The sequence below is a fragment of the Oncorhynchus gorbuscha genome, linkage group LG04, assembly GCF_021184085.1.
Source record: "Oncorhynchus gorbuscha isolate QuinsamMale2020 ecotype Even-year linkage group LG04, OgorEven_v1.0, whole genome shotgun sequence".
Lineage (NCBI taxonomy): Eukaryota > Metazoa > Chordata > Actinopteri > Salmoniformes > Salmonidae > Oncorhynchus > Oncorhynchus gorbuscha.
Window position 1 is genome coordinate 50,315,951 of NC_060176.1, and position 14,284 is coordinate 50,330,234.

The 14,284-nt window shown below is 43.1% G+C and overlaps 1 pseudogene across 1 annotated transcript in view; it reads right to left on the reverse strand.

The window, feature by feature from the left end:
- Positions 1–13,080, reverse strand: part of LOC124034203 — a 38,808-nt pseudogene extending 25,728 nt beyond the window's left edge. Inside the window, exon 1 of the transcript XR_006838537.1 lies at positions 12,697–13,080. The product of XR_006838537.1 is annotated as a clathrin heavy chain 1-like (transcript). The remainder of the gene's footprint in view (positions 1–12,696) is intronic.
- Between the last annotated feature and the right edge of the window lie 1,204 nt (positions 13,081–14,284).

Here is a 14,284-nt window from a genome sequence, read left to right on the forward strand (position 1 = left end):
TATTTGTAGTTGTCCACATATTCTAAGTCAGAACCGCCCAGAGTAGTGATGCTGGACGGGCAGGCGGGTGTGGCCAGCGATCGGTTGAAGAGAATGCATTTAGTTTTACTTGCATTTAAGAGCAGTTGGAGGCCACGGAAGGAGTGTTGTATGGCATTGAAGCTCGTCTGGAGGTTTGTTAACACAGTGTCCAAAGAAGGGCCAGAAGTATACAGAATGGTGTCGTCTACGTAGAGGTGGATCAGAGAATCACCAGCAGCAAGAGCAACAGCATTGATGTATACAGAGAAAAAGAGTCAGCCCAAGAATTCAACACCCCCATAGAGACTGCCAGAGGTCCGGACAACAGGCCCTCCGTTTTGACACACTGAACTCTGAGAAGTAGTTAGTGAACAAGGCGAGGCAGTCATTTGAGAAACCAAGGCTGTTGAGTCTGCCGATAAGAATGTGGTGAATGACAGAGTCGAAAGTCTTGGCCAGGTCGATGAATACAGCTGCACAGTAGTCTCTTATCGATGGCGGTTATGATATCGTTTAGGACCTTGAGCGTGGCTGAGGTGCACCCATGACCAGCTCGGAAACCAGATTGCATAGCGGAGAAGGTACGGTGGGATTCGAAATGGTCGGTGATCTGTTTGTTAACTTGGCTATCGAAGACCTTAGAAAAGCAGGGTAGAATAGATATTGGTCTGTAGCAGTTCGGGTCTAGAGTGTCTCCCCCTTCGAAGAGGGGGATGACCGCGGCAGCTTTCCAATCTTTGGGGATCTCAGACGATACGAAAGAGGCTAGTAATAGGGGTTGCAACAATTTTGCTGGATCATTTTTAGAAAGACAGGGTCCAGATTGTCTAGCCTGGCTAGATTTTGGTGAAGGAGAAATGGGGAGGCTTGGGCAAGTTGCTGTGGGGAGTGCAGGGCTGTTGACCGGGGAAGGTTCTTCCTAGGTTTTGGCCTTTCTAGAGAGTTTTTCCTAGCCACCGTGCTTCTACACCTGCATTGCTTGCAGTTTGGGGTTTTAGGCTGGGTTTCTGTACAGCACTTTGAGGTATCAGCTGATGTACGAAGGGCTATTTAAATATATTTGATTTGATAGAAGTAGCCAGGTGGAATGCATGGCCAGACGTAGAGAAATGCTTATTGAAATTCTCAATTATCGTGGATTTATCAGTGGTGACAGTGTTTTCTAGCCTCAGTGCAGTGAGCAGCTGTGAGGAGGTGCTCTTTTTGGAGTTTGTGCTCCAGGATGCAAATTTCTGTTTGAAAAAGCTAGCCTTTGCTTTCCTAACTGCCTGTGTATATTGGTGCCCAACTTCCCTGAAAAGTTGATTATCTCAGGGCCTCTTTGATGCTAATGCAGTACACTACAGGATGCTTTGGTGCTGGACAAGGGCAGTCAGGTACGGAGTGAACCAAGGGCTATATCTGTTCCTGGTTCAAATGTTTTTGAATGAGGCATGCTTATTTAAGATGGTGAGGAAAGCACTTTTAAAGAATAACCAGGCATCCTCTACTGACGGAATGAGGTCAATATCCTTCCAGGATACCCGGGCAAAGTAGATTAGAAAGGTCCGCTCGCTTAAGTGTTTTAGGGAGCGTTTGACAGTGATGAGGGGTGGTCGTTTGACCGCAGACCCATTACGGACGCAGGCAATGAGGCAGTGATCGCTGAGATCCTGGTTGAAGACAGCAGAGGTGTATTTGGAGGGCAGGTTGGTTAGGATGATATCTATGAGGGTGCCCATGTTTACAGATTTGGGGTTGTACCTGGTAGGTTCTTTGAGAATTTGTGAGAGATAAAGGGCATCAAGCTTAGATTGTAGGATGGCCGGGGTATTAAGCATGCCCCAATTTAGGTCACCTAGAAGCATGGGCTCTGAAGATAGATGGGGGGCAATCAATTCACATATGGTGTCCAGGGCACAGCTGGGGGCAGAAGGTGGTCTATAACAAGGGGCAACGGTGAGAGACTTGTATCTGGAAAGGTGGATTTTTAAAAGTAGAAGCTCAAATTGTTACATGATTCTTTAAAGGCCCAGTGAAGTCAAAATGATGTTTCTGTTTTATATCATATTGTACAATAACTGATGAAACTAACACTGTAAAAGTGTGAAACACTGAAACATCCATAGAAGCAGTGAGATTTGCTGGAGTCGTACCTCCATGAAATAAATCATAGGAAAAAACAAAGGCACCAGTTGCTGACATTTGCCTAAAGGTCGGGAAAACAGTTGGTACCAAAATCACTCCCTCTATTAAAAGAACTCCCGTTCTTGTCCAATTTTCTGAAGAGGAAATTCTTAAAATGTCGTTTCCAAGAAGGTTAGGCGGTGGTGGCACCCATCACAGTCAGCCCATGGAAACAGTGTGGGCATACAGTAGCATACGGCAGGCAGACAGACAACAACAGGATATTAGGCTGACTCTGGAAAGCTTTATTTTGAATGACAGCTGCTATTAATTTTGCTTTTACTGAGGCATTATATCATAACATGCAGCAGTAGTTTCTGCTGCATATTTAATTCAAATAACCCAACACTACGAAATACAAAACTGTACATAGTGGTGCTTGTTTCAGGAATCTCAGATGCCGAACACTAACAACCATGTAATTGTTGTGTAATTACCATGTTACGTTATTTCTAAGTAAATACCATGCAAACAGCAGCCTGTTCACATGGTTGATTCAGCACAGACCTCTGCTAGTGGGTTCACAGGGGCATCCCGGAGTAGGCTGAGAATGTGCCCTGATCTCTAGTGTGCCTCCCAAATGGCACCCTATTCATTAGTGTGTGTAGGGCCCAGGTCAAAAGTAGTGCACTATATAGGGAATATAGTGCCAACTGAGACACAGGGCTGATCTAGAGTGTGATGTGATCTCTCCCAGCAGGTCATCATTTTCAGAGAAACAGATCTCCACTGATTCTCAGTCGTAGATTATCTCCATCATTGAGCATATCATTGTCCTAATGAGAAGAAGCCTCTTGATCTGAAGATATAGCCAATATCAGTGAATACTGAACATGGTTAGTTATAACCACAACATACCACCTGAAGGTTTTCAACCATTTTCAGTAAAAGTATTCAGTGATACTGGCTAAATTCCAGGTGAAGTTGTTCTTGACCTTAGGCACAGATCTAGGATTACCTTGCCCTCCCCATACCCTAGCCATGATGCGGGAAAAACACAAACTGACTTGTGTCTCTCGATCTCCACTGGGCCTCACCCAGCTCTGTGAGGGGGTCAGGGGTTAGGATGGAGCACCAAATCAGACGATAACAGAGGAAAGGCCAAAAGAGGAGATATCTCCACTGGCTGCCAGAAATCTCTCAGGAGGAGGGAGGATAGAGAAGTAAAGGAAGGAAGAGGTAACCAGTAAGCTGGGGGAATTGGGGAGGGGGGGGCTGTACTCAAGAATTCCTGGAATACAGTGCTTGTTTGAGGCCTGGGTTAGGGTGGGGTGGCTGAGTCACCGGAAGCACCCCCGTTCCTATATAGAACATTCCAGACTAAATCACTCGCAACCACAACCCAGGGTGTTTCTCAATATGCATACTACAGTGCTCCACACTTATGCTCAGAGTGTATTCTCCGAGGACGTTCTTATTAGTACGTTCTTGTGAGGACGAGAGTGTGGAGAACGCATAAAACATTACATTTGAAAAGAAGTCGCACTCCATCTACTGTATTACCTCACGCTGTATCTCCCCATTCACAGAACCTTCTTCCAGTCAGGATAATGGCAATAGAGACTAAAGTAGACATACACAAAGCAAACCTTTTTACTTAATAATGATCAGCTAGCTATAAGTCAATAGTAATCATCTAGCTAGCCAGCTGGTTTAACGGGCAAAAACAATCTAAAACTAATGTTATGAGAGGTAGATGACTAGCTGTCAATTCTTTGTGGGTAGCTAGATAGTAAATCCAATAGGGCTAACTGGCTATGGTCATGCGATCTACCCATACGACAGTGGGTATTGTAGGCAGGTAAACATGTCAGAATTAGCACAGTATGTATTTATTAACGTATCAAGATAAATGGATTGTAGTCCGGCAACATATGAGATGTGAACGGGCAACATTTCATTCGGAAGTCTGAGTTCATTTTCTCGCTTCAGCTGCAAAACAGCTATAACATTTTCCATCGTTTTTACACGGTTGCGTCTAGGCGTCACATTACGTCAACAATCCTGTAAATATTTGAAGTTGAAGCTTGCGCCGATGCATGCTTCGAAAGGAGAACAAAAACAAAGTATGCACCCAAGAAGTGCCCTCCATGCTCAGTTTCAAAAACTCTGACCATTGCATGCTCCAGTTTGCGTGCTCAGAGCACGATAGTATGCAAATTGAAACACCCCCGGTGTCTTGATACACACTCAGTTTCCACAGCCCAGTGAGTGCACCTGCGCACACACTTTGTTCTTCTATCCTTGTGGGGACCTAAAATGTATTTCCATTCAAAATCCGATTTCACCTCTAACCTTATCCCAAAACCCTTACCCTAACCCTAATTGTAAACCTAACGCTAAACTTAAAATAGCATTTGTCCACATGGGGACATGGGAAATGTCCTAAAGAGGGAGCATTTTCCTTGTTTTACTATCCTTGTGGAAACTTTGGGGGATTTTAGGTCCATACAGGGATTGAAGAACCAACCAACACATAGTCACACACACCACTCCTCCATGGACATTTGTGTTACAATCTCACATTCGATGTGGACCATGGTTATGAGTGTAAACCATCGCTGTTTGTTTAGCCTAAATCTCATTTATTAGTCACATGCGCCTAATACAACAAGTGGACTTTACCTTAAAATGCTTACTTACAAGCCCTTTCGCAACAATGCAGTTAAAAATAAAATTAACAAATACATAAAAAATAAAATATCCTGTCTGAGGCAGCAGGCCTACCTGCATGTGTATGTACAGTCGAGGCCAAAAGTTTTGAGAATGACAAATATTCATTTTCACAAAGTCTGCTGCCTCAGTTTGTATGATGGCAACTTTCATATACTCCAGAATGTTATGAAGAGTGATCAGATGAATTGCAATTTATTGCAAAGTCCCTCTTTGCCCCGGAAATGAACTGAATCCCCAAATAAACATTTCCACTGCATTTCAGCCCTGCCACAAAATGATAAGCTGACATCATGTCAGTGATTCTCTCGTTAACACAGGTGTGAGTGTTGACGAGGACAAGGTTGGAGATCACTCTGTCACGCTGATTGAGTTCGAAAAACAGACTGGAAGCTTCAAAAGGAGGGTGGTGCATGGAATCAATGTTCTTCCTCTGTCAACCATGGTTATGTACAAGGAAACATGTGCCGTTATCATTGCTTTGCACAAAAAGGGCTTCACAGGCAAGGATATTGCTGCCAGTAAGATTGCACCTAAATCAACCATTTATTGGATCATCAAGAACTTCAAGGAGAGTGGTTCAATTGTTGTGAAGAACGCTTCAGGGGACCCAAGAAAGTCCAGCAAGCGCCAGGACCGTCTCCTAAAGTTGATTCAGCTGTGAGATCGGGGCACCGCCAGTACAGAGCTTGCTCAGGAATGGCAGCAGGTGTGAGTGCATCTGTACGCACAGTGAGGCGAAGACTTTTGGAGGATGGCCTGGTGTCAAGAAGGGCAGCAAAAAGGCCACTTCTCTCCAGGAAAACATCAGGGACAGACTGATATTCTGCAAAAGGTACAAGGATTGGACTGCTGAGGACTGGGGTAAAGTCATTTTCTCTGATTAATCCCCTTTCCGATTGTTTGGGGCATCCGTAAAAAAAGCTTGTCCGGATAAGACAAGGTGAGCGCTACCATCAGTCCTGTGTCATGCCAACAGTAAAGCATCCTGAGACCATTCATTTACATTTACATTTAAGTCATTTAGCAGACGCTCTTATCCAGAGCGACTTACAAATTGGTGCATTCACCTTATGACATCCAGTGGAACAGTCACTTTACAATAGTGCATCTAAATCTTAAAGGGGGGGGTGAGAAGGATTACTTATCCTATCCTAGGTATTCACGTGTGTGGTTGCTTCCCAGCCAGGGGAGTGGGCTCACTCACAATTTTGCCTAAGAACACAGCCATGAATAAAGAATGGTACACAACAATATAGGCTGACAATAACAGACTACAGTTTTAGGACAGCCCATTCCAGTTAGGTGCATTGTTTTAGCTGAGACTGTGGTATGTGTGTGGGGGAGGGGGGGGGTAGTATGCAGCAATATGCCTGACTGACGGTACTCCAGCCATTAGACAGAGCAGTTCCAGGCAACAGTTCTCCTGCCAGAGGTGCTCTGCTGGGCCTGATGATCATGATCACCTCACTTCCCCTTCCTGCCCTGATGTGGTTTGCTGGGTTAAATGGGCCTGCTTACCGCATCTGTCTATTAATGGAGACAACAGCAGCCGCCAAGAGCAGGGAGCTGGTCATCTGTTAGTAGTTTCAAGTTTTATGTCTCACATGCACAAGTACAGTGAAATTTTTAACTTGCAAGCCCTTCACAACAACGCAGTATTCAATATAGTATAACAAATAAAAACACAAAATAAAATAAAAAAAGAATTTGCATGCTATATACAGGGTCAGTGCCAGTACCAAATGTACAATGTGCAGGGATACTGGAGTAGTTGAGGTAGATACAGTATGTACACAGAGTGAGAAATTAACACCAGCCACCAGCCAAATGCTGGTAGATTTTGCCAATGGCTGGTAGAATGTCTATTTTTACCAGCCACACTAGCAGGTTGTCATAGAGCATTTGGGAGCATTATTGTTTTCCAATCCAGAGCCCACATGTAAAAAAAAAACGTGTGTGTGTGTGTGTGGTAGTCTGGAATAGAGAATCTCAACACTACAGTGGTGAAAGTGTGGGCTACAGTGTTTTCTGTGATGCATCTTAATTCTTAATTCTATTTTATCCTGAAAACTATTTGTCTGGTAAGAAAATGGAGTGGCTGGTAAAACTTGGGGGAAAATGTCTGGTAGCAGGATTAATAATAATAAACAATATGGCAGCAGCATAAGTGGTAGTCTGTGTGTGTGTGTGTGTGTGTGTGTGTGTGTGTGTGTGTGTGTGTGTGTGTGTGTGTGTGTGTGTGTGTGTGTGTGTGTGTGTGTGTGTGTGTGTGTGTGTGTGTGTGTGTGTGTGTGTGTGTACAAGCGTGTCAATGTAGGCGTGTGTGGGTAGAGAGCAGTAAGAGTGCATAGTCAGTGCATATAGTCCTTGGTGGTGGTGGGCAGCTATTGTCTATCTGTTTAAAAAGTATCATTGCTTGGGGTAGAAGTTGTCTCGGAGCCTGCTGGTCCGAGACCTGATACTCTGGTACTGCCTGACGGAAGCAGAGAGAATCTATGGCAGGGGTGGCTGGAGTCTTTGGCAATTTCTCAGGCCTTCCACAGACATCGCTTGGTGTGTATATCCTGAATGGCTGGGACCTCACCCCAGTGATATGCTGGGCTGTCCGCACCACCCTCTGTGTAGAGTAATATCACAAAGCAGGGTGGACAGGCAAAATGGACGGACTGGGACAAGAAATCGGCCCAGGAATTTCTAATACACCGTACAATTTGTTTCTCTCAAGTCCCTCATTATTAGCCAAATAATGATCCATACTTCTGCAGAAAAAAAAGTATAAATAGACAAGCACACTGGGCTAAAGATGGACCAGCCCATCTGGCATTTGCCCGAATTGCCCCATATCCAAACCTTTAATGATTGGCTAAACCCCTTACAGGTATCTATCTCCCTCTTACTAGGGCAGTGTCAGGCTGAGGCTAAATGACAGGGTATTACACTTAGGTCTTCTGTGAGACATATGACTGCATAAGCCCACTGAGCTAAAGCAGAGGGTGGGTGCTTTTAGCAATATCTGCCCTACATAAATGCAGAGCATAATTTGTCACAGACTGAGCCCCAGAATAATCATGAATCTGCTAATAGACTAATGCACACACTGTACTGCACTGTAAATGAACTACCAAAGGGCATAGGTCAAGAATCCATTTACTCAGACACTCTTTCTCCCTCACACTAGAGGTCTTCACAGGTCCACCCAAACACCCGAGAGGGTCTGGGTCCAAAATCCAAACTTTTCCCTCGGTACAGGTCAGATCCTGTTTGATTGTCATCAGGTCTATGTAACTACAGCTGATAGACCCGACCACAGCTCCACAGCTCCACACAACCTATAGCATATTTATTTTACACTAACAAGGTGAATTTATTGACTTACAGAAGGCCGATCCAAAAAGACCTACAGTGCCTTCAGAAAGTATTCAAACCCCTTGACCTTCTCCACATTTTGCTGTGTTACAAATTGGGATTAAAATGTATGTCTTTCATTTTTTTCTTTTTTTTATATATATATATTTTTTTACAATCTACACAAAATACTCTAATGTCAAAGTGGAAGAATTAAAAAAAAATGTTTTAAGTGTAATGAAGAATAAAATACTAACATATCTTGATTAGATACCTATTCAACCCCAGAGTCAATACATTTGGCAGCGAATACACCTGTGAGTCTTTTTGGGTAAGTCTCTAAGAGCTTTGCAGACCTGGATTGTACAATATTTTCCCATAATAATTTTTTTAAGCTAGACAGCCACTTTCAAGTCTTGCCATCGATTTTCAAGTAGATTTAAGTCAAAACTAACTAGGCCACTCAGGAACATTCAATGTAGTCTTGGTAAGAATCTCCAGTGTATATTTGGCCTTGTGTTTTAGGTTATTGTCCTGCTGAAAAGTGAATTCATCTCCCAGTGTCTGTTGGAATGCAGACTGAACCAGGTTTTCCTTTAGGATTTTCTTTTTATAAAAGCTACCTAGTCCTTGCCGATAACGAGCATATCCAAAATATGATGCAGCCACCACCTATGCTTGAAAATATGAAGAGTGGTACTCAGTGATGTGTATTCAGGACAAAAAGTTAATTTCTTTGCCAAACCTTTTGCAGTATTACTTTAGTACCTTGTTGCAAACAGGATGCATGTTTTGGAATATTTTCATTCTGTACAGACTTCCTTCTTTTCACTTTGTCATTTAGGTTATTATTGTAGAGTAACTACAATGTTGATCCATCCTCAGTTCTCTCCAATCACAGCCATTAAACTGTAACTGTTTTAAGGACAACATTGGCCTCATGATGAAATCCCTGAGCGGTTTCCTTCCTCTCCGGCAACTGAGTTAGGAAGGACGCCTGTATCTTTGTAGTGACTGGGTGTATTGATACACCATCCAAAGCTAAATTAATACGTTTTACCATGCTCAAAGGGATAGTCAGTATCTGCTTTTTATTTATTTATTACCCATCGACTGTACCAATAGGTGCCGTTCTTTGCCAGTAATTGGAAAATCTCCCTGATCTTTGTGGTTGAATCGGTGTTCGAAATTCACTGCTCGAATGAGGGACCTGTGTGGGTTACAGAGATGAGGTAATCGTTCAAAAATCATATTAACCCCTATTGTTGCACACAGTGTGTCCATGCAACGCATTATGCGAGTTGTTAAGCACATTTTTACTCCTGAACGCATTTAGGATTGCCATAGGAAAGGGGTTGAATACTTGACTCAAGACAATTCCGTTTAGAATTTTTTCAAAACAAAATTCCACTTTAACATTGTGAGGTATTGTGTATTGATCAGTGGCACAAAATCTAGATTTTATATATTTTAAATTCAGGCTGTAACACAGCAAAATGTTGAAGAAGTCCAGGGGTGTGAATACTTCCTGAATGCACTGTATTTATTAACGAGAAGAGAAACTTGGCTGATATTATTATATATTTTTTAATTGAACCTTTATTTACTAGGCAAGTCAGTTATGAACAAATTCTCATTTACAATGATGCCCTACACCGGCCAAACCCGGACGACGCTGGGCCAATTGTGTGCCACCCTATGGGACTCCCAAACTCAGCCAATTGTAATAAAGCCTGGATTCGAACCAGGGTGTCTGTAGTGACACCTCTAGCAATGCGATGCAGTGCCACTCGTCTAAAACAAATTATTTTGTCACTTGGGTCCAATCGGGTCTGGTCTAAACCCGGAACAGTTAGGGTATGGGTCAGGTCTAGGTCTGATTGTTGTCGGGTCCATTTGTGTTCGGGTCTGATTGTCCTCGGGTCCCACCTGTTGGACCAGAGAAGACCTCTACCTCACACACGGCCTAGATTAGGGTCAGTCAGTCAAGCCTGGGAAAAAGGAGAATTACGCTAATTTCGTGTTTAATTACATGTACAGGCCCACAAAATGAGACACTGGCAATGCTTAATTAACAGTGTGTGTGTGTGTGTGTGTAGGCCAATGTTTATTGAGGGTGCTCTGTTTATTCCTAGCCTTATACAATTGTGAAAAGTCCAGCAGTGTAATAGCTCTATAGTCTTTTGTAGCTCAGTTGGTAGAGCATGGCGCTTGTAACGCCAGGGTAGTGGGTATGATTCCCAGAATCACCCATGAGTAAAAATGTATGAACGCATGACTAAGTTGTTTTGGATAAAAGCACCTGCTAAATGGCATTTACAGTACATGACCAAAAGTATGTGGACATCTGCTTGTCAAACATCTCATTCCAAAATCATGAGCATTAATATGGAGTTGGTTCCCCCTAAGCTGCTATAACAGCCTACATTCATCTGGGAAGACTTTCCACTAAATGTTGGAACATTGCTGCGGGGACTTGCTTCCATTAAGCCACAAGAGCATTAGTGAGGTCGGGAACTGATGTTGGGCCATTAGGCCTGGCTTGCAGTCAGCATTCCAATTCATCCCAAAGTTGAACGATGGGGTTGAGGTCGAGGTCAGGGCTCTGTGCAAGCCAGTCAAGTTCTTCCACACCGATCTCGACAAACCATTTCTGTATGCACCTCGCTTTGTACACAGGGGCATTTGTCATGCTGAAACAGGAACAGGAAAGGGCATTCCCCAAAGTTGGAAGCATAGAATCATCTAGAATGTCATTCTATGCTGTCACGTTAAGATTTCCCTTCACTGGAACTAAAGGGCCTAGCCCGAACCATGAAAAACAGCCCCAGACCATTATTCTTCCTCCAACAAATTTGACAGTTGGCACTACGCAGTCAGGCAGGTAGCGTTCTCCAACCCCAGATACATCCATCGGACTGCCAGGCGGTGAAACTTCACTCCAGAGAACGCGCTTCCACTTGAAGCTCCTGACGGTCCTAACTAGCAGGGCAGAAATTTTACAAACTGACTTGTTGGAAAGGAGGCATCCTATGACAGCCACATTGAAAGTCACTGAGCTCTTCAGTAAGGATATTCTCCTGCCAATGTCTGTCTATGGAGATTGCATGGCTGTGTGTTCGACTTTATACACCTGTCAGCAATGGGTGTGGCAGAAATAGTCGAATCCACTCATTTGAAGTTGTCTCCACATGTATTATAGTAGTTCGACAGAGTTAAAACAACAAAGCCAGTCTCATCTGTGTCTACATGGCAGTGCATGTAAATCCATACCTAAACCCACCCAGAATATACTGTTTAATGCATAGAGGCTGTAAATACCAATTCAGGAGAAAAAACAAAGCAACTTGAGGCCCAAAGTCCTCAGTTTATTCCGGGCATTTCTCTCTCGGCTGGAGCCACTTAGAATCACAGAGGCCTACCATGCACAGCATACATGGGATAGGACTAAATGGATACATGGGATAGGACTAAATGGATACACTTTCAATTAATAGACATGCCTGATCAAATCTCAAATAATGGTGTGTTGCCTTTCAATGGATGCATTTGTAGGAATGGAGGGGGAACGAGCAGAGTAGGGCTTGAACCAGCGCATCACAAGAAACTTGCACTTCGGTCCCAAGATACTGGGCCGGTGCAGCTACCAAAATTAACAACATTACCGCATTGATGTGATCCACTACGCATATGGAGAGGTTTACTGGTGGGTTCTCCAACAAGGCCTACTCATTTAAAAATATGAAGCCATATAATCTAGCCACATCCTAAACACAGATAGTTTATATAACCGCATGCATTTCTCTCAAATCACTCAATTCTAACAATAGTTCATTGTGTAGGCCTATAGCTCATTAACTAACAGCCTATACCTTAATTGTGCATATAAATCTTGCAACATAGCCTAAATAACCAATCGATTCAGATTGAGAACCATGACCAAAAACGTAATCACGAGAGCTTGATTCTAGTTGAGTGGACAGCGCTAGGATTTACGATCCGATTAACTTTCCTCTAACTCATTATTTGGAGGTAAAACGGTTTTCATTTGGAACGTATTCGTTAAATCGGATGTGTCATGTAGGGTTCATTAACAAACTTGGCACTTCAGTGTAGCGATCAAGGCATCAAAGTGTCAAAATACTGCGGTTGAGCTTTGACGCGTAGGCTCTGTGAGTTGTGACAGCGACGTTTTTCCACTTCAACAGACTGCGGCGTGAATCACTGTCTGTGTTTTCGGGTCTGCAGTAAGCAGACTATCGCCTCCCTGTACGATTTGACTGTTCAATTTTATCAAGTCATCATCTGCCCTACACAAGCTAGCTAGGCCTGTGGCTATATTGAGCATTCTCCCTGCAGGCTACAGCCCCATGTACGATTCAATTTAAATGCGTAGTTGTGTTTCTACGTGCGGACCTGGAAAGCTAAAGAACTGCGCGAAAATGCATCTGTACTGCGTTTTTTCACCCTGGCTGTTTGTCTTCTTACCTGCAGATGTTCCTGAAATCGTATCGGCAGTATCTGGGCCATTCTTGAGGCGTTCTATGTTTCAAATGTCCGAAGAAAAGGAAAGGGGAAGGGGACACGAAGAGGAATGAATGTTGTATTGTATTGGAAGTCCCCAAAACGCCCCCAAAAGTAAAATACAATGTGCAATGATATAGGAGTCTCGCCGGCTTGCGTTGATATCACCTGAATTCACTGCCTGCTCTCGTTCAGTAGCACCCAAACAACACTCCTGAACCAAAACTCTACACTTCCGCTAAGTAAAATAGTCCAAAACATAATTACACTAGCTCTGGGAGAAAACTATTTTTATGAAGCTCTAATGTTGCTTACAGTATTATACAAAATAATACACTTGCTACTTATAAGCTCTACAGCTAACCAAGAGGATTTCCCCACAAATAGCCTACCAATACAGAAAAAAAATTCGGATGTCCTCAATGTACCCCTCCGCTGCCCCTTCCCCTTCATTTTCCCTATGTCGAAATAAAGGCACGTGACAGCGCCCACTCCCCTTCCGATTTCTGCAAACTCAAGTGCTGAGACGTTGAGAATATGCCTTTACCCCACCCTGTGAAAAGTGTCTAGTAGTGAGAAAATATGTTGGGATTGTAAAAGAGGAATTTAAATGATGTATTAGTCAAGGTAGGGGTGGGCATTTCGCTGCACCTTCAATAACATGTGCGCGACCAATTGGATTTGATTTATGCTATGTATGTGCACCATACAGGTAACTCCTAAAATAATAGAAACACTTGAGTAAATGAGGTACAGAAAGTATATTAAAGCAGGTGATTTCACACAGGTGTAGTTCTTGAGTTAATTAAGCAATTAACATCCCATGCCTAGGGTCATGTAAAAAAAAATGCTTTTGGCTGCCGTGGCTATTTCCTCATAGAATGACAATGCTCCCATGTGCAGGACACGAATGGTTTGATGATCATGACAACAATGTAAACTATATGCCATGGCCGTCTCAGTCACCAGTTCTCAACCCAATTTAACACTTATGGAAGATTCTGAAGAACCCCCCCCCCCCCAAGAACCCCCCCCCACGAGAGAGTTTTCCACCAACATCAACAATTTCTCGTGGAAGAATGGTGTCACATCCCTCCAATAGAGTTCCAGACACTTGTAGATTTCATGCCAAGGTGAAGCTGTTCTGGCTTGTGGTGACCCAACGCCTTATTGACACTTTAATGTTGGTGTTTCCTTTATTTTGGCAGTTACCTGTAGTTTAGAACACCTACTCATTCAAGGGTTTTTCTTAATTTTACTATTTTCTACATCGTAGAATAATAGTATAGACATCAAAACTATTAAATAACACATGGAATCATGTAGTAACCAAAATAGTGTTAAACAAATCAAAATATATTTTATATTTGAGATTCTTCAAATAGCCACCCTTTGCCTTGATGGCAACTTTGCACACTCTTGGCATTCTCTCAACCAGCTTCATGAGGTAGACACCTGGAATGTATTTCAATTAACAGGTGTGCCTTCTTGAAAGTTAATTTGTGGAATTAGTGAATCCTTGCATTTATGGAGATCTAAACTAACAACTTCA